Genomic DNA, 25,565 nt, shown 5'->3' on the forward strand with positions numbered 1-25,565 from the left:
TGTAGGCCAGCCCAATTTAAAATTTGTCTTCTGTTATCCAAAAAGGAGGAAAGAAGAGCCAGGGCTCTGTCCGCGATCCCAACTTCCCTCAGGCGCTGGATCAGCACCTCATGATTCACGGTATCAAACGCAGCGGACAAATCCAGGAGGACGAGAATAGCTCGCCCCCCTTCATCCACTGTCGCCCGAATACCTTCGGCTGCCGTTATAAGGGCAGATTCTGTCGAGTGCCTGGGCCGGAAGCCGTGCTGGGACCTATCCAGTAGGGCGTTCTTATCCAGATACTCCAATAGGCATTGGTTAATGGCTTTCTCAGCGACTTTAGCCATCAGAGGAAGGCCGGAGATGGGGCGATAATTTTTAAGTTCAGAGGGGTCCAGAGAGGCTTTTTTAAGAAGGGGAGTGACACACGCTGATTTCCAGGTAACTGGATAGGGACCTGCTGCTAGTACCTGATTGATTAGGATCGTCAGACTAGGAGCTATCCTGTCCGCCACCAGATAGAGAATATGAGGGGGACATGGATCGGAGGCAGCGCCTGACTTTATCGATCCTAACAGTGTCAAGACCTCCCTGCTGGTTAAAGGATCAATGGTGGTCAGGCTGCATGTGGGTGGCTCCTGCTGAGAATCCAAGGTGTAGGGTCCCGGTAAGTTTAGTAGGTCACCATAAATAGTGGCCACCTTGTTCTGAAAAAAGGCAGCTAGCTGGTCACAGAAAGACTGATCTGGACTGAACTGATTGGCCTGCTGAGAATTTGCTAAGAAAGACACAGTTTTAAAAAGTTCTTTAGCGGAGTTCCCAGCCTCCGAGATTTTAAGTGAAAAGTAGTCTTGCTTGGCTTTCCGAATGGCCAGTTTGTAATTGTGCAAAGCCTGATTGTATGCTTGCTTATAGTCCACATTGTAGTCAGTTCTCCAGAGCCGTTCCCACCGTCTGCACTCTACCTTCAGTCGCTTAAGCTCCGGGCCGTACCATGGGGTGCCTGGAGGACGCCTGTTCCGGGTAGCTGACTGGAGGGGGGCAACCTGATTGATAGCATCCATAATCCAATTGGTGAGCTGGGAGATGGCTATGTCATTGTTAACCTCCAAAATAGGAGGGGAGTTGCCCAGCGCTTCAATCAGGGCTGGCTGGGTAACTTTATTCCATCTCCTAAACAGGATCTTGGTAGGTTTGTAGGGATCGCTTCTTGCCCTAGATTTTAACCCAATCCTAAAGAACACTGCCCTGTGATCGGTCCAAGGGAGTGGTTCAGCCCTAAGATATAACAGGTCAGGATGGCTAGAAAAAAGACCGTCTAGGGTGTGCCCCCCCTCGTGGGTTGGGTCTGTGACTAGTTGGTGAAACCCGTAAGCCTCCAAGCTGTCCAGAAGTCTAGTGGTATCGGAGTTATTCTCGGCCTCCAGATGGAAGTTGAAATCCCCTAGGATCCTCCTCCTGAGCATTTTAATGGTGATCCTCACAAGGCCCAAATTTTCCTCACTCAATGTTCACTTCACTTTCTTTGCAGACCAGTTGTTTTTGTGGATGATCAGGCTAAGTCAGCCTTTGTATTGTCTTATTTAAGTGGTGATGCGGCATCCTGGATATTGCCATTGGTCTCACAAAACAACCCTATGTTATATGATTTTGGAAGATTTAAGACCAAATTTCTTTCAAATTTTTGATCGTAGAGGTATCTCCCAAGCTACCGATAATGAGTTACTTGACCTCAAGCAAGGCAACAGAGATTTAATTTCGTACCTGGCCCAATTTAACAAGTTAACTGAGGAAACAGGGTGGCCCGAAAGTAAAAGAGCGGCAATTGTTTATCAAGGGCTGTGTGATGAACTAAAAGACGCTCTGGCTGAAATTCCAGATTGACCCACTGAGGTGTCAAAATTAATAGATCTGGTTCTGCCTCATTGATCAGCACTTATTTGAGAGGAGAGCAGAATGTAAAAGAGATTTTCACCCTATGCCACCTCCATTTGATAGGAGTAAGTCGGAAGCCACCAAGACATCGGAGGGGCACCCCACGGACGAACCAATGCAGATAGGCAGCGTTACAGATCCTTTAACTAAAGAAGAAAAAGAAAAGAGAAGAGCCGGAAACCTGTGTTTGTATTGTGGAAAGTCAGGACACTTTGTAAGGGAATGTCCTAAGAAACCTAAGAATTATAGTTCAGGAAAAGAGACACCCTATCAGTGAAGAGGGTTGCCCTGATGGAGGTTCGTCAAAAGTCAACCCCGAATCAACAACATGTGGCAAATACATTGCAATCGGCTTCCCCCCATCTAACCAAATCTTTCAATCACAACTTTTGAGGAAGGACTCTGAAGGAAATTTCAGTCATGATTGATTCTGGTGCCACTGGAAATTTCTGTGACATCTTATATGCCAAAAGAACTGGTATAAACTTCGTAAGGAAAGAAGTCGCGGAGACAGTGAGAGAGGTAGATGGTACCAATTTATCCTCAGGTCCAATCACAAATGAAACGGAACCCATTGTGCTCGAAGATCCTTGTGGGCATCGAGAGAAAATTTTGTTCGATCCCATAGACGCTCCACAGTTCCAGTTAATTCTGGGATTGCCATGGTTAACAGAGCACAACCCGGAAATAAATTGGAAGAAAAGAACAGTCCGACTAAATTCAGGTTATAACCCAAAACATTATTAGGGTCCTGCGGAAGGAGATTCCAATTTTTCCACAGCTAATGTTTTGGCAACCAGCTCTAAAATGGTCTGTGCCTTGGATAAAGTAGCCATTCCTGCAGAGTATGAAGGCTTAGCAGCAGTCTTTGATAAGACAGAAGCAGAAAAGTTATCTAGCCACAGACCCTATGACTGCAAGATTGAGTTGGAACCAGGAGCGAATTTGCCTTGAAAGTAGAATCTATGCCCTAACGGAAAGAAAAATGAATATCTCAAAGAATATTTAAAAACCTACTTGGCAAATGGCTTCATCCGTCCCTCTCAATCTCCAGTCTCCTTTCCCCTTTTCTTTGTCCCGCAGAAGAATCAAGACTTAAGAGCCTGCATTGATTATCAAGCCTTGAATCAGGTGACAATAAAGAATCAATATCCTTTGCCCCTGATTTCAGTCTTATTAAATCAGGTAAAGGTAGCCCAGGTTTACACTAAACTAGATCTTCGTGGTGCCTACCATTTCATCAGTGGGGAAAAGGAGACAAGCGGAAAACGGCATTTCGTACCAGATTTGGATTGTATGATACCAAGTCATGCCTTATGCACTATGTAATGCCCCAGAAGCATTCCAGCATCTTGTGAACGATGTTTTGGGAGAATTCCTAGATCAAATTGCTGTTGTACACATTGTCGATATTTGAATCTTTTCCAAAAACTTACAAGACCACATGAAGCACGTAAGAGTGATCCTGAAGAAGCTCTTGGAGAACAACTTGTACGTAAAGTTGGAGAAATGCGCATTTCATGTTAAAGAAGTGGAGTTCTTGGGATTCGTCCTGTCAGAGAGAGGAATGTCTATGGACCCAGTTAAGATCCAAGCCATCCTGGAATGACTGTCACCAAAGAGTGTAAAGGATGTGCAAAGTTTCATTGGATTTGCCAATTTCTATTGCCGTTTCATCAAAGAGTTTTCTAAGAAGATTGTTCCTATTACCAGACTTTTGAAGAAAGGAATACCATTTCACTGGTCCAGTGATGCGGAGGAGGCATTTACCTTCCTGAAGAAGTCGTTTACTTCGGCACTGATTCTTCTTCATCCATATCTAAATGAACCATTTTATGCAGAAGCTGATGCTTCAGATCTTGCCACTGGAGGAAACCTGTCTCAATGACACAAGGAAACCGGTCAACTGCATCGTCGCTTTTAGATCAAGAAAATTGACTTCCACCCGAAATCAATTACACAATTACAGACATGGAGTTGTTGGCAGTGAAGGACACCTTTCAAGAAGGAGGCATTATTTTCTTGGAGCACATCAAGTAGTCACTGTATTCACTGACCATAAAAATCTTCTAATCTTGAAATCTGCCAAGTCCCTAACTCCAAGACAACTAAGGTGGTCATTGTTCTTTGCCGACTTTAATTTGACCATTACTTACCGACTAGGCTCCACTAATGGCAAGGCGGATGGATGCCTTATCAAGAATGGGTACTAAATCAGAATCAGGAGATACAAATACAATTCCAATAATTCCTATGGAGAAGTTTGCTTGCTTCCAACAGTTTTCTGAAATCAAAAAGAAAATCAGAGAAAAGATAATGCTGTTCACGATTCCACCGGTTTCTCTACATTCTATCTGAACACAGGTAGACATCCAAATGTTGTCTTAGGAAAATCAGATGGCTCAGTCCCAGCTGTGGTTGATCTACGTAAAAGAATCCAAGAGGCTTAAGAATCATCTAGGGAACACTTGACTAAAGCTAAGGTTTCCTATAATAAATATGTAGACAGAAAAAGGAGAAGCAATCCCGAATATTCTAAAGGAGACAAAGTTTGGTTGTCTACTCAACATTTACAACTTAAAGGGAACAAACAATTCCAACCCAGGTATTTAGGACCATTTAGGGTTAGCAAGTTGTGAATCCAGTGACAATCAAACTTGCCTTGCCTTCCCAAGTGAAAGTTCACCCAATTTTCCATGTATCTCTACTTAAAAAAGAGTTCCCCAAATGTTGGGATTACGACCCCTCCAGGTCCAGTTGAAATTGACTCACATTCAGAACATGAAATAAGTAGAATTCTAGATTCAAAACTAAAGAGAGGTAAACTATTTTATCTCGTGGACTGGAAGGGTTTCGGTCCTGAAGAAAGATCCTGGGAGCCTTTTGAAAATGTCCATGCTTCAAGAATCATCAGACAATTCCACAGCACCTTTCCAAGCAAGCCCTTTGTGGGAGGGAGTTTTTTGGAGGGGGGTACTGTCAGAAAATCAATCGCCTACACGTTTGTAAGCTTGTTTGGTCGGAAAAGACTCAGCATAGCCCTGTATCCTTGTTGGCTAAAGCAACACCCACATGCTTGGCTTTTGTTGCAAAGACTCATGCACTACATTGTATCAGAGAAACTAAAACTCACCCAACATGGAGGCCGCCATGCAGTCTGAGGTCAGAGTTCCAGTTGTTTTGATCCTTCTTGCCTCACAGCGCATTTGAAGGGCACGAACGATAGAAGCCTCGCACTTCAACTGAATGTCTGTGAGGAGGGCAGTGTTTCAAATTTGCGCCTGCTCTGAGGAGATTTTCTTGTTTTTTCCATGCGCTTACTCAGGAATTGAAAAACTATATTTTGGCTCCTCCTATTAAGGAGTGGTGTGCACACCAAGAGTTTTCTTTTACTGGGGATTAGTGTCTTCGGTTATCTTCTGGAGTCAGAAAACGAATTACTTTTGACTCAGGATTGCAGAAGAGGACTCGACATTGCCTCTACCAAGATAGTAAGACTTTGAGATTCAGAGACATTGTTCACAGATTTCATTTGAAGTTTCTGAGCATAATTCTAGCGAAAATTCCCTACTTCTACACCCAAGTTCTTAAGCAGTATAGAGGGAATTCTTCAAAGGTTGTCTACATGGTATTTTCATTACTACAGAGTGCAAACAAGCCTGTCCAGTGATCAGGTAGTGAGTTGTGAATGAACAGGAGCGAGTGATGAGGAAGTTAGGCAGGAGGTTCTAACCTTAAAAATCTTGTCTCCCAACTACAGATTTTGCCACTGTCATTTCCCTGAATGTGAGTGTTTGTCATAGTGCCGAGTAAAAGACCATTCCAAGCATGGAGAGAATATTCTGACAGAATTACTGGACTTGGAGGCAGTCTCTCTTTCTTGTCCCATTCCCCTTTCCCCCTTGGTGGTAGCAGAAAGCAGGTCTTAATTCTAAACTGAGCTTGTATTCGCGAGGGAGAATTTGGAAATTAAACATCTGCTCCTGTGGAAGTACTGGCACTATGTAAGTGGTCCTGACATTGCGTCACTTTTGTGACACAGCTGCTGCATTAACAATGTGCCATGTTGTGGCACATTTACCACGTGACTCATCTTGGGAGATGCGCCACGTTGTAAAGCCTTGTGCCACATTATACCTGAGTCAGGTATAATGTATGCAGGGTTGGAGTTACCACGCAAAAAAGCCTCTTAGAAGTGACGCAGTGAAATCAACAAGATTTCACTGCGCCACTTCTAGGACGCCACTGCGTCAAAACCTTACACCTGCTTGGAGCAGGCACAAGGAGTGACGCAGCACAATAAGCATAGGCCTCCCAGAGCTTTGCTGGAGTTGCGTCATGCTTGCAACACAACTCCAGCAATGTGTGAACTTTGCGCCAACAGATACGTGATGCATCTGTCAATCTTTGCGCCATAGTGCGTCGCATTGTAAATGCAACGCATCCATGGTGGCTTGCTGCAATTAAACTGACGCATCTTTGCTATAGCTCAGAAGCATTTGTTTCTTGTAAATCTGCCCCACAGAGTATATTGTGTTAAGTGCACGTAAATATTATGCTTCTGTGATGTGTAAGGGTGGAGCTAAAATTGTGCTGTTCAAGTCCCCCCTCTGATGGCCAATCAAGCCATCTCAATTAAGATGTAGATCTTATCAGATGGAGCAGTCAAAACGTCATAGGTCTCAGATATTTGCGTCTGTATTCTTCCAGATGTTTCACGTCATCATAGTATCTACACTGACTCTACATCTGCTTTTTTACTTGTTACTCCATTTTTAGCTTGTATACTCAAATATCCCTTAAAAACAACTAACATGAATATTGTACAAAGAGCAATTATCACAAGGGGCTTCAAGATGAATCCCACTAATCCATTACTCAGATCTCCAAACCATCTACCTACTACAGCAAATCCATTTCCAATTGCTTCTCAAGCACCTGTCGCTTCCAACTCCTTCAAATCTCCCTTCAAGTAAGTAATGTTCCCGATATATCTTCTTCAAGTCCTTACTCTTGTAAGTGGTGTAAGTACAACATTGTTGGGCTTTTAGCATCTGATAGTCTCCACCCTCTTTCCCAAGGAGGATGTCTAATGCAAGGCGATTTTGTAGAACTATCGATATCACAGCAATCATTTCAGTATCTACAACTAATAAGGCTCCTGCTGTACTTGCGGACAATTTATCCACTATGGTGGACAACTTTCTAATGTTGATGTCATTCAAACTCACATCTACAGATGGAATATTGCACCAAACATATTTCCCACTATTTCTCCAGCACTAGCTCCTCTTTTGGGCCTAGACTTCTAGACACACACAGGATCATCAAAATGTCCCACACGATACATTTTTGGAAAGGCTATGCCTAAATAACATGTACCATACCCTCCTTTGGGCAACCTTAAATATGTGTATCTTCCACTAACATAGTAAACTCCAGGAATGGCAGGATCTTGACCTGATAACATAATTCCCTGTTTCCTCTAGCTTAAAACATGTGGTCACATTCACTCTTTCCCATAAATTTTGTGTCAACTGTAGACTTAATTCTAAAAATGCATACCTTCTCTTTAGGTTTCCAATCCAAAGTCAATAGTGCTTGATTCCCTGCCACTTGATACTCAATGTCTTCTCTAGACTAATGAAATCCAATCTTAACTTACTTCCAATTAGATTACATTTCTCTTCTTTTGTCATCAACTATAGAAAGGTCTTCTTAACATCTGTTAGAATGCAAGCCAAACTGCTTCTACGAGCATAGACAGTGTCTAATGTCATGGTAAGTTTAAAAAACCTTCTCATTTCTATCTATATTTTTAGCTTCAGGTAATGATTTAAATGCTTAAATTTGGGAATTACGGAACAAATTAAATCAAAATTCAAAAAATAATACAGAAAATTACCCTGACCATACACAAGTCTCATTAATAGACTACAAGTAACACCATAAATTAGGGGAATATGATGGTACGTTATGCCCTCTGCAGCGGATGCAGGTAATGGTGCGCAGACATAGCAATCCCTTGCATCTTTAGTGTCAATGTACTCATAAAGCATCTTAAAATAAACATTTGCAGAAAGATGTCCTCTCGATGAATCTATATGTAATTCCCTCTCATCCAATGAATGCAAACTGCTATCAGTAGACCTCTGTGTACAAGGGGTAGGCCTAGTTCTAATCTCAGTTGAACTCAAGGACCTGGGTGAGTATAACCCTACAAACAACAGAATCAGTACTACAACAACAGCTATTAGCACATCTGCAATTATGTACCTACATCTACTATTGTTATTAGTTTCCATAACTTCTCTAGAATCAGACCGTTGAGTGGAAAGTAGCAGCAGCAAAGTCTTCTCAGTTGGTTTCCACCTGTGCAACTGGCAAAACAAAGTTAAGCAATGTGAAATTAAATTATTTAGAAAGTCTTCATGACTCTTCCTTAACCCTAATCCTTGTTCTTCTAAATGACACCCTTACGCTCATTCAGCAGACTCGGGCCTAGGTAATCTTCTTAGAATACTCACCAAAGTCTATTTAATTGTCTCTAATAAACTTACAGTTCAAATCCAGTTAGTTGTCACATCAATGATAAATAGAGTCAACCTATTTAGTGGCAAAGTTAATTTAACACACAGTACAGCCACAATGTTCAGTTCAAGGAGCCTCGTTGGATCTGCACTGGCATTCTCAGAATACCAAAAGTTCCAAAACTCTCACCCTGTCAGCAGTGGCAAAGTATGTCCCTTCAGGTGAAGAGTACCTTTGACATGACACTCTAGCTGTCTTCGATCTCCTGAGTGCAAGCCCTTCTCCTTCACTGTCACACAGGTCAGAATTCTCTATATCCTCTGTAATGGTTGGTGGCATATTCCTCCGGCAAACTTGCTCTTTCTCTCTCCTGCCTTTGTGACCAACGTTCTTCAGCTCTTACTCGCATTACCATAGCTCTAGGCCCTTTGTCAGAATCAAAATCTGGTTCAGGCAACATGACAGGGTGAGACTCTCCAGCCTCTATTTCACTTGTGGCTAGATCAAAACTTCCTCAGGCCGAACATGTGCTGTTTCAAGCTCTCGTTGGTCCCCCAGAGCTTGTCTAACCTGTTCCCAATTTGTTTCTGTCACCATTGGCACTTCTGGGAGAGGTGCTGTTACATCATCAAGGGGACACTCAACCCTGCTAGTATGGGCGGCATGCAACCATTTGTGGACACCTCCGAACTTTACAGCAGTTGATGTCACCAAAATGACTTGGAAAGGGCCACACCAACGAGATTCCAAACACATATTCCAAACATGCTTTTTCACCAGGACCCAGGTCATGGCACTGCTCCTGATATGGTGAGGCTGTGGCGGCTCCAGCCTGGTGAGACACAGAAGGCACCACTTCAGCCAGTCCTTTGTAATAAACAAGAATCATGTCATCTGTAATGTTCACAAATGCATTTGCAGGCACAACTGGCAGTCTCCTTGCTCTGCCCATGATGATTTCATGCGGGGACAATGCTGTCCTCCTATCTGGAAGACTGTGAAGACTCACCAACACAAAAAAAGAGGCAAAGCATCAGGCCACTTCAAAGAAGTCAGAGCACGCACTTTAGCTAGTATGCAGTTCACCGTTCCATTCAACTGCTTGACGATCCCTGAAGTCTCAGGTAGATAACTGTAATGTAGTCTCTGCTCCACTTGCAATGCTGCACATAACATCTTCTGGGCCTCGATATTAAAATGAGTCCCTTGGTCTGACTCCAGAGAAGTCGGGAACCCAAACAGTGGTATAAGCTCCCTCAACAGCTACTGTAAGACTGCTGTGGTAACATACTACCTGACAACACAGGACTTCCATCTCCTGAAATCAAAATGTCATCATCTCTCTTGACATAACCTGCTCTGACCCAACTTTGTTATTCTGCCTCTAATACTTCTTCCTGTAACCTCTTGCTGTCCTCCAATGTGTCTGCTGTTGTTAACAAAAGGTTGTGATTGGGCTCATCTTCTCCTTCATTAGTGTATTCACCGTTAAATGTACAAGCTCCATGGGCACAGTATCATGCAATCTTGTCAGCATATCTGTTGCCGACTGTTACATAATCATCTCCAGGGCTCGAAAAATCTGAAAAATGGTACTAGTCCTGCAGGACTAGTACCTTGAAAAATCTCCTCGCCCTAACAGTGACCTACTTGACCTCCGTCTCTGAAAGCGGAGCAAAAGTGACAAGATAACAAGATTTAAAGGCATTTTTATTGCTCATTTGCTTTGTGAGCAATAAAAAGGCCTTTAAATCTTGTTATCTTGTCACATTTGCTCCGTTTTTAAAGACGGAGGACAAAAGTTAGTATGTTTTCCTACTCGCCAGAAAGGGCGAGTAGGACCTAAAAATAGCTCGACCTCGTAAAATTTACCTCGCAAATGCGAGCGGTCGAGTGGATTTGTTGAGCCCTGATCTCCACACCGATGAGCAGAACATTTCACCACTGCAATTTGGGAAGGCAACTGTAATGCCTCAAGCAAGCTCCCTACATCTACACCGTTGCGTATGGTGGAACCTGAAGAGGTCAAGAAACCTCTTAGTGACCATAACCGTCTGAATTCCTGAACAACACCAAAGCCATACTATCAGTGAAAATTGTCACTTTCACCTGTGCAGAAACACAGCACGCCAGAGTAAGAGTGATCAATGCAGCCACTTGTGTGCAAAAAACACTCCTCTAAGCAAGGAGGCTTCAATAATACCAAAAACTGTGCATACTGCTTGGACAGCTCTCAAGTTTCTTTCGTTGTCTCTTAAGCAAGATCCATCAACAAACAGTACAAAATCGGACTCGGGCAATGGCTCATCTTGAATATCTGGTCTTGGCTTAGTGCATAGTTCAGTAACATTGAGACAGGCATGCTCTACTTCTCCATCCTCTCGCTCAGTTTCAGGAAGGGGTAACAATGAGGCAAGATTTAAAACAGCACACCTTCTCAAATTGACATTATTCACTGCCATTATGATCTACTCATATCTGGTCAGACAGCTATTTATTAAATGTTGGGTATCGGTCAACAATATTTCAACAGAGTGGGGCACAAACACAGTAAGTGGATGAACCATCACAATACTTTCACACCGCTCAATGTCGATACCTGTCACAGCTTCAAGGCATCCAGGCAGCGCTGCAGCTACAGAATCAAGGGTAGCAGAAAAAGAGGCCATTGGTCTTTGGTCATTTCGATGAAGCTGCATAAGCCACTGCAGAAGAGCGTAAATGCTTTGTTATAATCAGGGTCCCAGTACCAGGGCACAACATAGACTTTCTCTCAGCTCTAGGAAGGCAACCAAACAGCTGTTGTCCCAAGGTCCCGGAACAGACACATCCTATTGTGCCAGCCTCTGTAAAGGCTTAGCCACTAGGAAAAAGTTGGAAATCCACTGATGACAGTAGCCTACCATTCCCAAGAACATCCTGACTTTCTTCTGAGTAGTTGGTAGATTTATTTTGAGAATCGACGAGATTCTTTCTTGTGACAGCTTCCTTGCTCCCTTCTCAATGGGATGTTTGAGGTATAGGACTTCTTTTTGATAGTGCTGCAACTTACTCAGGTACATCTGCCAGGTGGCTCAATAGGGCAGCAGTGTCTTGCTTGCAAGCTTCCGGTGTGTTTTACATGACCAACAAGTCATCGATGTCCTGCACTAAAGGTGAGTTCCAGGGCATTATTAAGGACTGAAGATTTTTGGGGAGGATCTGATTAAATATTGACATACTCTCCGTATGCCCTTGAGGGACTCGGCACCATGCCAAAACATGATTCTGGAACCAAAATGCAACGAGAAACTGTCTGTCCTCGTTCAATGGTATAAAAAGGAGACTTGACACAAATCAATAACAGTGAACCAGTCAACCTCACACGGAATTTGAAATAAAAGTATACGTGAATTAGGTACCATGGGACAACAAGGAATATCTATAGTGTTTATCTTTCGCAGATCTTTGACAATGCAGTACTTACCACTAGGCTTTTGCAAGCCCATAAAGGGTGAATTACATGGACTCCCCATTATCTCTTTCAAAATGCCTTGCTGTATCATTGAGTCAATCAATGGAGTAATCACAGCAATTGTTTCTGGGGTCAAATTATATTGTGGGGTTCTTGGATGCTCAACATTGGGTTTTATTTCTATGCCGACAGGCATGCCTTGCCAATTTGAAGGCAACACTTCATCATGTGTCTGGAACTTGTTTGGGGTGCAGTAAATGGTGCAAATCAATTTGCACAACAGGATTCGACTTTATAGATTCATGGGGCTCGAATCACACATCATACGTCAGGGATTCTGCTCAAAAGATCCTATTTTAACAGGTACTTCCTCTGTCAATGGGCTTATCATAGCTTGTTTGCAACTCCTACATCTAGGATTATTTTTCCTGAGAGGGGTAGGTTTGAAACTTCCACTGTCCTAACAGTAGAGCGGGTAGCACCAGTATCAATCTAAATTGATACGGGTTGGACATTCACTTCACCTCCTAAGAATGGACCACTCTGGTCTACCTCAAAGACTGCGACTACACAATCTTCCTCCCCCTGTTGAGTAGTTTCCACTAATCTGTAGGATTTGTGCAATTGTGGACAACATAAACTTTGGGTGAGGTGCTGAGACTGATTCCATGCACCCCCATAGCATATGTTGGCCTAGAGATCAGATAGCTCACAGTGCCACCATAAGCCTCCCTAAACCAAACAAGGAGCAATTGGATTTTGGCAACCACTGAACATGACAACACTGACCCCTCAGGGATCGTGGAAGCATATCTAGAACCCATTTGCTCAGTCGCTCGTTCACTCGTCTTCTCAGAGAAGTATATAGAAAATACGCAATGGGACACTTTTAATATATTTATTGAACCAAACGTTATTCTTGTATAGAATTCATGTACTGTGATAATCAGTAAACAGAAGCAGATGAAAGTGATTACAAGCACCAAAAGAGTAAATAGCAGATATAGTTCCACAAGTGCTAAGACAGTGTATATATGCGGGCATATAGTACATGGTAGTAATCAGGCGTACTCCTACTATGCAATTCCTACTCTGTGTATATCTAGAGTGTATATATAGGTGTATAGCCAAGAATTCCCCCCCGGGATGATCCAACCCCATCACCTAGCAGGAAAGAATGTAGGACCCCGTCTTGGTCACAAACTGGACCCTCCTCACGGAGGTGTTAGACAGCTGCTTTGCGAAGCCTCAGCATGCAGGACCTTTTAATGTTAGCGGAAGCGTCTCCTCTGCTAAACCCCGAAAATGCTTCTTTATTTATAATAATAAGCATCCTTGCTATTTATACGCAGATTAGCATTGTTAGGGATCTGCAGATCGCCCTGCAGCCCCGTGGATGACGGTAGAATGACATTTGTACCATCATGCGTAAAGGCCTTGTACTCAGTGTTCGAGGCATCATGATAATGTTGCCCAAAGCCAGATGTATAAGCAAAGCAGTTTCAGAGAAACTAATCCAACATTGTCACACACGCGAATATGTTCAAACGGTCACAACAATAATGCTATTGTGCAGAAAGAGGACGGTGTAAGAAAATGTGCAGCGTTGCTACAGGGGCCTAACCCAGGCACATAACACCCCCTCAGGCACTGTCATAATGACTGGTCAGATCCATAATCCTCAAATGCTTCAAATTTAGGAAATTGTTGAAGCACACCTTCATTTTGGAAAGAATTCTGATTTATGTTAGGGACTTGGTTTTAATAAAATTTCGGACCATTTGTATTTCGCTGTGGCATTGTGGCTTGCGGGACTTGTATCCATGGAACTTGAGGTACGTTAAAATTCTGCATTCTTGGTCTCTGTACATTCTGTGACTGTACATGGTTATTACTCTGAGGTTGTGCAAACCCAGAATTCTGAGCTTGGTTGCTTGGGTTAAGACAACATTCCAGCTTCCAATGATCCAATTTATTGCAATAATGACAAAGATTCATTCTCTTCAAAGTTGCCACATCAATCCCAGCGCTCAAGTCAATCGGAACACCACGACCTCTACCTTGTTGTGGGGACACCCGCCCTGCTGACTATGCTGACGCAGCAGCTAAGTTGTTATGTAGCCATCTCAGGTTCAGTCTGGCCAAGTGGCAAGGCATAAACCCATTCTAGTCTGGGTCTATCAACGTTAACACCACCACTCTAAGCCTGGTTGCAGGTAGTTTGGGTTGTTAAATCAATAAGGACATTGTTCCCTGTTGGCGGTGAAACAAAAATAACGATCACCTGCTCAACACAAGAAGAAAGAGAAGAGAGAGTATAGAGGGGGGGAGAGAGGGGGGTAGAAGGGAGATGAAAAGAGGCAGAGAGAAATTTCCCCAGTCTCAAGGATCCAATCCCGAAGGGGAGGACTCTATGTAGCCTCTCGTTAGACCTCACACACCCCGAGGGATGTCTTGCTTCATCATTGGGCTTGTTGTTGCTCCTCGTCGGGCCGGCGCTGCAATGCCCGACGGTCCCCCGAAGGGTCTCTTTATCGGAGGTCTTTTAAAGAGAAAAGCCGTAAGGTGAATGCGGGTATGTGGGCCAAAAAACAGTGAAGATGGATCCAAGAGGTAAGTGATTGCGTGCGTGCAGGGTATGTGCAATAAAAATGCCTAGGGGTGTCCAAAAAGTGAGTTTTAATATTATGGAGCCCTTGGCAAAGTAAAAAGACCACAAGGTCGCAGGGTCACTAATAAGCGCAAGGTGCTAGTGTGACTTTAATAAAAGGTCGACATGTTTCACGCCTAGAATGCCCGAACGGGTCAGTGGCGTTTCATCAGGACCAAATAAGAGTGAAAAGTAGTGCACGGTGAAGACGAGGGTGCCAGAGATTGGAAGGGTAACCCACGTCTAAAAGGAGGTTAAGAGAGGTACGGGGCTGCGGGGTACAATGACGTAGTCAGCAAAGACAGAAAGAGCGTACCAAGGTAGTGTAACCCTCGTGTATCTGAACGGGGGCTTCCTAGGTTTTGCCGAGGCTGCCTGCGCCCTATTTGGGTTGCGTCGGGGGCCGGCTCAGTCAGCACCTACCCTCTGCCAGCGGCTGCCTGGAGATTTTGATGTCAGTGGAGACGAGTACCAATGGGATGATGAATTTTGCACTGGTGTGTCGAAGTTGGATCTGAGTCCATGAGGTTGGTAGAGAAAGGCCCTTGAAGGTTGATGTTGCTAGAGATGCTAAGCTTGAAAGCCAGGTCTCCGAGGTGGTCGCTGGAATTTGCGGATGTGATAGAGCATTCAATAATTTCTTTGTAGATGATGGCTAGCCCTTCTCTTGGTTTGCAGGTTCTGTCTTGTCTTACAATCTTGTAGCCGGAGGAGATAGCTATTGTGAAGTTGGATACAGATGGTGGTTTTAAGTCAGGTTTCAGGAGGTCCCATACCTCAATGGCATGTTTGATGAGCAAGCGGGTGTTGAGAAGGCCTGTCAGGGTAGGATATGTGCCGGTTATGGAGGTGTTATGCGGGGTTTAGTCAAGTGTGTGGGGTGAGGGTTTGCGAGCTGGAAGGCATGCGGGAGAAGTGTCTGGCAGTGCAGGAGAACACACTTTCGGTTGTGGTGGGGGAGGCTCAAGTTAGCGCCTGGTTGGGGTTCCAGTGTTCAGGGCTTGAAAGTCTATGGCCGAGTAGCGTCTCAGACTACAGTGGCTGGATGCAGACCAGGGGTCCTAGCGCTGGGCGTGCACACAGAAAGGTGCCTTTGGCATACCAGCGGACTGAGGGGGGATGAGATCCGGGGGCAGTGGGTGCGACTGGGAGGGACAGGAGCAACCGGCGTGAAATGAGGGAGCAGCAGGTAAATCAGATGCATAAGAAAAGGCAGGAAAGGTAGTAGGGGGCAAAAGGGATATAAAAGGAGGCCGAAACAGAAGGCTACTGAGCAGGGTGAAAAGCAGAAGAAATTGTGAAAGGGTGAGAGAATCAAAACAAAGCAAAGGGCAAGAAGGTGAAAAATGTTTAATAAAGTACAAGAGTTGGCAAAGCAGGGTTGAAGAAGCAAAAGAGGCAAAAGGAAAAGAGAATGCAAGGGTTCAAAACAAAAGAGGCACTAGGTGAAAAGGAGTGCAAGATTGTCAAAGTTACGGCAATAGAGCAAAAGAGGCACAGGCTGAAAATGAATGCAAGAGTAAATGTAAGAATGTCAAAGCGAGAGTGATGGAGCAAGAAGGGACATTAGGTGGAAAAAGCAAAAGAGGAAAGCAAAAGGCTAATAGCAAGAGTGAAGGATTTAGAGTGGCAAACAGGCCAAAGCACAGATGAGAGGTGAGAGTGTGAGGCGCAGAAACCTCAGTCCTGAACAGCAGCGGATTGAGGTCCAAAAGGACCAGGCCTGGTCAGAGACCAAGCAAAGGTAAGGCCGGGACAGGTAGTGCCTTCTTAACGGCTGGTCCAACCTGTAGCCACTAAGTAGGTCTGGGGGGGAGGGGGGAGGAGGAGATCTGTGGGGCAGTGGGCAGGGTGGGGCAGGAGTGAGCAGCTGAAACATGGAGCAGGTAACTATGCTGAGCGAGACAAGACAGGAAGATAAGACAAGAAAGGTGGCTGGGGGGCAAAGGGAGGCAAAAATAAAAAAAAGAGAAGGCTGCAGAGAAGAGTGAAAAGAGGAGAAATGGGGAAAGGGTGTGAAAGCGAAAAAGTAGCTCTTGTGAACTGGGCTCTTAACATCACGTATTCCAGTGTTTCTAGCCTCCAATTCCTTTTCCTTAGGGCCTGATTCCAAGTCTATCTGAAAGCTATTTGTAGGAAAGGACCTCTTTTTGTATTATCACTTCACCAAGTTTTAAGATGATGCTGATGCTTTTTCGACTATGCAGTGTACTACACCTTGCTTTCCAGGTCCCAGTGCATGTGCTCTGACCTCCAAAGTGCGTGTACAACTGTTTAATACCCAATTAGCTCATTTAACATACCTATGCACCTCTAGTATAGGATACCAGAGGTACTACCTGCTAGTAAGTTAAAGGGCACTATTGGACTGCAGCACTTAATTTAGCCACCACTACAGTAAAAGGGTTAAAGTGACTCTAGGCCTGACACTACATCCAAGTTGGGCAGCTTTAAACCTGATCTAGCAAATTAAACCTGTTTGCCGGGTCAAATCTTTCCATTTTAATATTAATAGGCTACCCCAGGGAATGCCTTTGTAGCCCACCAAGCAGGGTGCTTAATATTAAAAAGAACGACATGATCCTTTTGTGTTGAACACTGAAAACACGAAATTGAAATTTTCATTGTAGCAAGGCCAGTGGTCCCATTGGATAACATGGAGTTTCACTAGTGACAACGCTAAATGCTAGTTTCCATTTGGAACCACCAAAGATATTACTCCACAGTACTGACCTAATCATTACATTAAACTCAACTCATTGCGGAGATTGGATTTAAGGTAACTTTTAATAGAACGGTGACTTTAAAAAGTCACAACTTTGTTGTCCAAACCTCGGGTAGCCTTTCCTGTCTGTATGCAGCAGTTGTAACCTGCTGTCCCACTGCTAGGAAGTGTGATGATGTCCCATGAACAGGAAACAAAGAGAATAGCTAGAGGTAGGATGTGTAACCTACTTCAGTAAGATGACTATTGGTTGGTGGCGACAGATGGCGCAGCTTCAAAGAGGCTACCGCCTCAGTGAAGCAAATGGCGATCACACCTTCACCTGCCTGCTAGGTAGACATGCTGCCATCTACTCAAGAGGGGAAAACCTCATTGCAGAACCATTTTTTCTCAGACGAGTAGCTAATTATATACTGGGCATCATCCAAGGGTGTGCCCAGAGCTCCGCACAGGGGAAGAAGGCTTGTTGCATCTTGGATTTGGGTTTAGAAGGGCATCTTTGGATTGTTTGGTTTCTAAACCCCCAGGAAGTGATGTAAAGTAGGACCGGTTGCCTTGTGGGACCTACAGCCCCATTGGCTAATGAGTCCTTCTCTCCAACAAATGAAAAGATTTTGTAAAAGTGGCACCTTAGACCTACAGTCCTCAAATCACTACTGGAATGGAAAGAAGACAAATTAAATACTTCCCTCCTCCTTCCTGGACCCAACAAAGAGAGGCTGCTCCAAAGACTCAACTGCACCTGCTGAACCTGAGGGACCTACAAAGAGTACTGTGCGTGCGGTGCCGACTCGTGGAACAGAGGTCACCTTGAGCCAGGATAGAAGAAGTGAGACCAAGGGTTAATTGGCTAGCCTCCTGTTAAGCTTCAGGGCCACCGAAAGTTAAGAAACCTTGCTCTCCTTGAGAGCCCGTTTACCCAGGAATGCCTGCCCACTGATGGATGCTGAAGTGCCTGTTGTGCAAATGAGGCCTGACCTTCCCGAGGTGTCCCGCTCTGGGCTACCCACAGCTGAGGTCAAAATGGACACTGGTATCCCAAAGAAAAGGATTTACTTACCTGAAAGGGACCGCAGAGCCTGCTGTAACAGGGAGATGACTGGGAAGTGGCGACTGGACCTGCAATACACTCCCCTGCTGTAACGAGGAAGTTCGAGTCCCAAGGCCAGAAACAATTTCGGACACTTGTGGACACATGGGTGGCCCCGAAAACACTCAGCACCTCTCTTCTGCATTGCCTCAGCATCCCCAGTATCAGGACAACTTTTTGCCTGGACCACGGTAAAGGAAAAAAGTGCACTGAGGACACTAAGACTGGTGGACCAGACAGGTAACTATCTCTCTGAGCCTGAGTGTTCCCTGTGACTGCTCCCCGACCCGTTGTTGCCCATCCAAGTAAAGAAAAGTAGGTAGCTGTACAAGCCAGTTGGCTACCAACTGCGAAACCTCTTACAACGATATGTTGCCTTTCTTAAAAGAGAACTGTAGTAATGTACCTACACTTGAAAATTTATATCTCCAGTTTCCCTCAGTAGATTGTTGTTGTTTCGGTGTCTATTGTTCGATAAAAAAATACACTCTATTTTTATAATTTGGTGTTGGAGTTTTATTGTGTGCTGTTTCTTACTTATTTAATGTTTTGGTACTTCTAAATGGTTTATACTTGCTCTTTAGATAAAGCCTGACTGCTCTGAGCTAAAGCTACCCAAGTCTTAGCTAAGGGTTTTATCAAAGAAACCTAACTGGGCCTGAAAAAGATTGTGATGTTACATGGTAAGGTTTCACAACCACACCACATAGTAACTCACTTTCCTACACCGTTGGTAATAGCCCTTGATGTCTTGAGTGCTGCCAGATTGAGATTTTAATTTTTTGCATTACCTGATTCCAAGTGCTCGAATTTCTGAAATAAGTACCAAGAGTTTTAGGCTTCAGTGTGGCTTAAGCCCATCTGCTTGCACCCCTATCCCACCCAAGACTCTATAAAGTGGCATTTAAAAAAAATATATGTATTTTTGTACATAGGTTATACCTATGAGATAGACAGAAGATATTTAAAGAACGGAATTGCCCCCACGTGTCTGCAGCTGGCAGTTGGAGCTGGCTGACTCAAGGGTATAGCATTCTTATATGTGACTTTGATTACATACATCTACTTGAAGAATCTCTCCACTTGGATTGTGACACAATGAATGTAAAAATGTTGATAATTGTTTTTGGAGTGTGTTTTTATTGCCTGGCTTGCACTAACTACATCTAGGTTGTAAAAAATAAATAAGAGGTGTGTTATGTCAGAAGAAGGAGGGCCATGGAACAATAAGGGACTGGTAAAGGGTAGTAGAAAGAAAGTAGATGGATGGGCAGGGTGAGAAAGGAGTTGATCTAAAGTGCCCTATAGGGTGCTACGCTGCTCCTATCCAATTTGATGATTCTAAAATGGGCTTATCTCTCATCATATTATTGGTATTACCATATTTTATTGTCCTTGTTAATTAGTTATACATACAAAGGATGTAAATTATTATTATATACCATCACAGCTTTAATTAAGGATTCGTTTAGGCCAGATGTTTAAGAGAATGATCCCTTTACAGTCAAAGAAGAAAGATTTTATAGGAGGGTAGGTGTTGCAGCCCGCAGCCTTGTTTCAAAACGGAGCGAGCGTCTTCCGCGTGAACCGTTGTTTTTCAGTTAAAATATTACCTTTTTAGTTCAATCACCGTACAACAGATCTTACTCCTATAGAACATTGAGGTTGCTCCAAGAACCCTTTCGTCTTCTTCCGTCCGTTCGGTGACAAGTGGGTTATTCACGGCGGTCAGCTGTTGTATGCAATAATTGTACTTATGTTCCCGTGGCTCTGACCCGCCTCCCATCCATCTCTTTCTCCCTCTGCTCCCCATGGGCGAATCACCAGCTCAGCTCTCCGTCCACTCACAGAGTCAGCTGTCACAGTCGGAGGTGGGGCTGCCATGCAGAAGAACTACGCATGCGCAGCGCACAGCTGGACGTTTTGTCACGTGACAAATTCGCTTCCGTGCGTCGCTTCCTGTGATGAGCGCTAGCCTCTACCGTGTAAATAAAGCGCGTTTTCGCTCTAGAGAGGTCAGTACACAGCATGACGTTTTTTTCCCGTATGTCACCTGTCCTTGTAACTGTCAAACGGTGTTTATTGGTGGGCATGATGGATAAACAGAAAGCCTGTGTCCTGAAAAGGCACCTGTCTTGAGACAATGTGTCACACCTTAAGTAATACGTGTCATTGAGTGCTGTGAAATCAGACTTGTGAAACGGAGGCTTGGGTGTTAGTGTAGTTGATAGTGTTAAAACAAGTGCAGCCCCCAAATCAACCAGTGACTGAACGGTGGAGAGACTGGAGCTGAATAATAGACTTGTCTTGAGCTGCCTTTGGGTCTTGATACATACTTTAAGCTACATAACATGCATGCAACAATGGTCAGATAGAGCAAAATATTTGCAGGATTAATCACGTAGCTGCCACGTGGATCCATGTCACTTGTGGTGCTTCAGACTGACCAAGTGAGAAAGTGCTTCATACATCTTCTTGTCCTGAAAAGAAACTCAATTGTCTCATTTTGTGTCATTATATTAGAGCTATGATAATATTCTCTCGCATTATGTCAGAACTCAAATTAGCCCAGGTTTGGAGCATATACATTTCTGATTATTGAGGGCTCTGGACATATCAGGGCTATGTGTAGCTCAGAGCTTTGAATATACACAAGTAGCGTATATGCAGTGGCTCCGTTTATCCATGTGCTCTGAATGCTGATTGGGCTAGCTTTGTGATCACAGTAGGGCTATGAGTATGCCAGTTCTTTCATTATGTTAGAGTTCTTATTAATGCACAGTTGTGCATGTATCATTGTTCTTTTACTTATTTTATTTTCAAAGTTTGTGTCTTGTGTATTGCTGTAGCAAATTGACGTTTAAGAATTCGATTGAATTTCACAAAATGTAAATGTTTAGAAAATCACACTCTCTAGACTTATGTCTAGAGCCTAAGTTGCCAATGAGGGCCAATGCTTGTTCCCAAGCTGCATCTAAATCTTTGAAATGCTTATCAAATTCCAAGCGTTAATATATAAAACGGGTAAATCCATATGTTTGATCAATTTGTATAACAATGATTTTTATTCAGTACCAAATATGAATTTTATCAATTTGTTTAATTTTATTGCATCCCTATAGCTCGGTAACACTATGGGTATTCTTCTGGGGGGTGATTTTAATGCTAAAATACCCAATGATCTTATGTTACCCATAGGGACTAGCAACAAGGTATGCCAATGCAATAGGGGTATTGAATTACGTGACCACTTGTATAAACATAACTTGTTAAACGTGATGGAAATTGCTGGAGTAAATTACAATGGGGATACTCCGGAACCAACATTTAGAGGAAGGGGTAGTGCCACCACCATTGATTATATTTTCATTTCTCCCACTCTCGAGGATTGTTTAATTAAAGCTATGGTTGTCTCTGCCATTCATGGCGACCATAATCCAATTACGATAGAACTACGAATTGCCCCCAAACCAAACTATAGCAATGAGTGTGGTGCAAGGCATCTGACACCCTCTACCGATAATTTAAGATTGGTTTGGCGTGGAGTTAACTATATTGATCTTTTCGCCAAAATGGTGAGGGATTACCCAAGTCGTATCGATTCATGTTTGACATTACAGGATCCCAACCTGGAGGTAGTTGGAGATTTTGGGAAACTATGAAACCAATGTCGAGAGTGGATCCTAGGTCAAGATGGTTTAACGGTGAATGCTCACTAATTAATAGGCAGCTGCATGTGGCATTATCAAAAACCCCAAGAGACCCTTTACTGGTTAAATCCCTAAGAAAAAAGTATAAGGCAGCCGTCCTACAGAGAAAAGAGCAGATCTTGAATGAGCGCTGGGATGACCTAGCAGAGGCCGCCCTCTTAAATAACGGGAACGCAATCTGGGCTGCAGTCAAAAGTATGAGATCCCTCGCTCAACCACTATCTTCCATAACCTGTTATGTGACAGGCGAGGCGTGGGAAGCCCACTTTTCGATGATTTATTCTTTGCCTTCACAGAGCGTAGCATCTTTAGAGCCTGAAGAACCCCCTGCGATTGAAATAAGTCTGCAGGAAGTTGAGGATGCTGTTAATCAAAGTCGGAGTAATAAAGCTCCTGGACCTGATGGGCTGCCTATTGATCTGATTAAACTTAAACCTGAGTTCTGGGCGCCCATTTTATTAAATGTTTTTGATAATCTAATCAATGCCCCAATCCCAAGTACCTGATCGACAAGCATTATTGTGCCAGTTTTTAAAAAGGGTGATCGATCGCAACCCAACTGTTACAGGCCAATCTCCCTAATAGACGATGCAATGAAAATCTTAGGGAGGATTTTGTACAACAGAATAAGGACTTGGGCCAAGGATGATTGCATTTTACAATCGTGCCAGCTGGGATTTCGAAGCAAAGTGGGGACTATTGCACAATGTTTGAACCTCAAATAAATCATTGGGAAATATACTGTAGCCAAGCAAACCCCTGTATATTTGGCTTTTATGGATCTCACCTCGGCCTTTGATTTTGTTAATAGGTCCCGTTTATGGTCCATCCTTTTGGAGTATGGCTTAGATGAGGTTTTAGTCTGTTTTTTTGCACAGGGACCTACGTGCTCGTGTAAGGACCAACACTAGTGGGGAAGTTTCAGGGGACATCAGAATTGACAGAGGTGTAAGACATGGGTGTGTTTTGGCCCCCCTGCTTTTTATTGTATATATTAACAACTTGCATAAATCCCTTATTGTACTTACTGATGATGTCCCCAAAATTAATGGCAATTTAGTACCCACTTTATTGTATGCTGATGATGCTGTTTTAATGGGACAAACGGCAAATGCTTTACGAATTTTAGTACGAGGTTTTGTGGATTTTATGGGTAGTCTAGATTTGTGTACTAATTTAAAAAAATAATTTATTATGTCTTGTGGGCCAAAAAAGCATCTTTTAAATTCTATTACTGTAGATGACCTAAAACTGTATTGCACTAGCACTTTCCCTTACTTTGGGCTTGTTTTCTCTGCCAATGGTTCATGGATTGACCATGTGGCACATAGTAGGAACAAGTTCTCTAAAGTTATCAACTCAACCATTAGTCTACCGCAGCCTAAAAAGACAGGGATAATACTAGTACTTTTGAAAATTTACAAAACGCAGTGCATTCCAACTGCGACTTATGGCGCAGAGATATGGGGACACGCAAAGTGCAATAGTATTCAACTTGAAGAAAATAGATTTTGTAGGAAAGTACTGGGAGCCCCGGATTCTACCTCACAGTTGATTTGCCACGCAGAACTAAAATTACATTCTGTTGAAGACTTTGTAAAGGCACGACCCGTTCTCTTCTGGTTTGCGATTTGGAAGAATCCTGCAGAGTCTCTGACTAGCGAGATCATTATAGACTGCCTCAAGTGTGATAAGGGGAAAGATATACCATGGCTCACTGCAGTAAGGGATGGTCTGAGTAGTATCAACCATGCACAGATTTTTACAAACCCGGGTGAATCTGTTGACATGAATAAAAAAGTGATTCGGGGGGTTTTATATGATCATTACAGGACTCTAAGATTCAAAAGGGAGCGCCAGAAAAAGTCTGTAGAAAGTTATTTGCCAATTGTGGAAGAATCAAATACCCCACTTAGTTACCTCCTAAAGCCAATTGGATGTTGGGAGAGAGGATTGTTGTTTCGTTTAAGGGCTGGCACAGTAACATTTCTACTGTGCTTTCCTTTGGGGGGTATACTGCGAATTTGGATCAACTATCTTGTCCATGTGATGACAGGAGTAGGCAGACAACACCCCATTTCTTATTTTTTTGTAAATGTTATAGCCTATACACCCATCGGTTTTTGCTTCAATTTTTTTAAGAATGTCCAACCTATACATCTCGAGGAAGCCTACCTAATAATTCGTAAGTTAGAAAATGATGAGCTAATGGCCCGTATAGGTACCTCTTTTAAGATTGTCAGTGCGTGCTCGGAATTCAATTTGCACCTTATGATGTTTTGTTTTTTCTGAATCAACCTGTAGATGCTGTGGTTAGGCCTACATGAATTTGATGGAATCTGTTTTTATATAGATAATGAGCTTATAATATTAATTGATTTATGGGATTTTCTGTACATATTTTGTTTCATGCTAAATCAATTGTTATGCATGATCTTGTTTTTTATCTGGTTCTTGTTAATGGATTGCTATATTTCCCCTTTTATTATGACTGATCTGTGCTTTTATGGATAAAATGTATCCGAATAAAGATTTTGAAACTGAAATGCTTATCGCCACTGTGTCTGTCCTTGTAAATATGTATATGTTGTTTTGTCATGCATTTTGTTTTAACAAGTCTTATAAGGCAAAACGACTCCAATGTGGGAAACTCCTTTTTTTTAATTTGACTTTTTTATTGTTATATAAAAAAAGATGTATTTGCCTTTTTCGAAACAAGCGATGTATTACAACACACACACCACAGTATAACCCTGTGTAGATTAGAATGCAAGCTTTTTGGTCCTGAAGAATTGCAGATAACCCTCTGTGGGTATATCAGACAAGAAACATGCCAACCTTCTCTAGAACCTAGTTGCTTCCCCCAGTTGGTTCACATAATTTTTTTTTAACCCTGACATGGGCCATGTCTGGTAAATACAATTGACAATGGACAGCTCATAACCATTTTAAAAACATAATTACCACTTTCCCTTGCACCTCAGAAAGAGCACCATTTCTTTGTCTGCCAAAGCCAGACATTGAGATTACAAAATCCTTGGCCAAGAGCCCCCTTGAGGGGCTCTCAGTGCATTGCAACACCAACCAAGCAAGTCAAATGGCTCTATGATGAAGCATGCCACTTTGGTAAGTGAGGGCTAGTGCATTCTACAAAGGATGCCCTTTATACCACCTGGAATCCACTTACCTCGATGCAGAGTTGATGCAGCAATGGAACAGTCCACTACTTTATTTACAATTGTTCTGTTTGGGGAGGACTTGTGCTGGACCGTCAAATTCATCTCCATCCCCCTCTGTTTGTTTAATGACACTTGACAAGGACAGGAATAAAACTGTTCTCCAAGAGCAGAAGAGACTATATCAATGAAGGCAATATTTTCAACTTGGAGAAAAGAGAAATACGCGTTCTAACAAGTGATTTTCACTTTGTCTGCAGATTTTCAATCATTCAGGGTTTGTAAAGTGCAGCTACTCACCCGTGAGGGTCT

General features: G+C 43.2%; 1 protein-coding gene across 3 annotated transcripts in view; it reads left to right on the top strand.

Annotated features, from left to right (window-relative positions):
- Positions 1–20,249: 20,249 nt before the first annotated feature.
- The window catches only part of SCYL2 (SCY1 like pseudokinase 2), a 408,171-nt gene continuing 402,855 nt past the window's right edge, over positions 20,250–25,565 (top strand). Inside the window, exon 1 of one of the 3 annotated variants that reach the window (XM_085653887.1) lies at positions 20,250–20,382. The gene's annotated coding sequence lies outside the window, so the exon portion shown is untranslated. The remainder of the gene's footprint in view (positions 20,383–25,565) is intronic. The other 2 variants (XM_085653888.1, XM_085653889.1) reach the window with 2 other exon arrangements.

The sequence above is a fragment of the Triturus cristatus genome, chromosome 4_1 (genome assembly GCF_964204655.1).
Source record: "Triturus cristatus chromosome 4_1, aTriCri1.1, whole genome shotgun sequence".
NCBI classification, from domain to species: Eukaryota; Metazoa; Chordata; class Amphibia; order Caudata; family Salamandridae; genus Triturus; species Triturus cristatus.